The sequence below is a fragment of the Lagenorhynchus albirostris genome, chromosome 4 (assembly GCF_949774975.1).
Source record: "Lagenorhynchus albirostris chromosome 4, mLagAlb1.1, whole genome shotgun sequence".
NCBI lineage: Eukaryota > Metazoa > Chordata > Mammalia > Artiodactyla > Delphinidae > Lagenorhynchus > Lagenorhynchus albirostris.
The window spans coordinates 101,985,770-101,987,111 of record NC_083098.1 but is presented as its reverse complement, the minus strand read 5'-3'; the positions used below and the strand labels follow the sequence as shown (position 1 = coordinate 101,987,111).

The window sequence follows — 1,342 nt, the reverse complement described above, 5'->3', positions numbered from 1 at the left end:
GTAATAAGTATTATCAGATAAGGAAAAAATAGTGTTGGTAATTTTAAGTAGGATTTATAGAAATGTATAAATTGAGTGGTGAAAAAAATATATTTTAACACATGGCACCAGAATTCATATAGTGGGAAGGGTCTCCTTAATTTATATGGTTTAAAAAATGGGAAATCTACCTTTCAATACAAGGGAAAGACTTTGTAACAATAGAGTGTTTGAGGGCTTCTGCAAGAGAACTTGAATTTTTCAGTAAGATGATCATGGCAGCTCAGACTGTCAGGGGGCCCTGGAAAAGGTTGGTCTCAGGATGCCATCTGAAGCCTGCGGCAGTGGTGGGGGCCGTGGCCCCAGCGCAGGGACCTGTGGAAATGTCAGGTATTTAGCTTCCTGTGGGATACTGATGAGCAGAACTCTTCCACTACATACCTCAATTTTGCCTAAGGAGGTATATGCAAGAACTTTCTTCAGAACTGCTGCACCACTAATAAACAAAAGAAAAGCATATTCAGAGAGGAGAGTTATAGGATATTCTATGCAGGAAATGTATGATGTAGTATCGGGAATGGAGGATTACAAGCATTTTATTCCTTGGTGCAAAAAGTCAGATGTATATCAAGTAGATCTGGATACCGCTAAACACGATTAGAAATTGGGTCTCCACCTGTATTCGAGCGCTATGCATCAGTAGTAACCTTGGTGAAACCACATTTGGTAAAGCATCCTGTACTGATGGGAAGCTCTTAAATCATTTGGAGACTGTTTGGTGTTTTAGCCCAAATTCTTCCTGGCTACCCAAGAATTTGTATTTTAGATTGTTCAATTTCTTTTGAATTTTGCTCCCTTTTACACTCTCAGCTGCCACATTGTTTTCGATGAAGTTGTAAAGCAAATGGTAACTGCCTTTGAAAGAAGAGCATGTAAGCAGTATGGTCCAGAAATGAATATACCTTGGGTATTAATGTTTCATGAAGTTCATCATGTGTAAAGGGAAAAAGGAAATGGTCACCTACTTATAACTAGTTTATTCACTTTTAAGAAGTGCTTTCAGAAGTCAGAAAGCATTTGTCAAACTCAGCTTTGATTATAAACCTGTACTGCTGAATTTTTTCATTTGGAATATGTAACCACGTGTACATAGAATTCAGTCAAGTGTAATTCAGAGTAATATGTATATTAGCATATTTACAATAATGAATGTCATCACTGTTGCAAGAATACTGACATCACTCTTCTGAACAGAAATTGGAAGGGTAAATTTAAACCTTTTAATTATCACCTCACCTGAAATATGTTGGTTGAGATACACATGCAGTGTGTATTATATTAACCATATCACATTTAAATTATT

The 1,342-nt window shown here is 36.7% G+C and overlaps 1 pseudogene; it reads left to right on the top strand.

Annotated features, from left to right (window-relative positions):
* The first annotated feature begins 254 nt into the window (after positions 1 to 254).
* Positions 255 to 979, top strand: LOC132519111 (coenzyme Q-binding protein COQ10 homolog B, mitochondrial-like; annotated as a pseudogene).
* Positions 980 to 1,342: the final 363 nt, after the last annotated feature.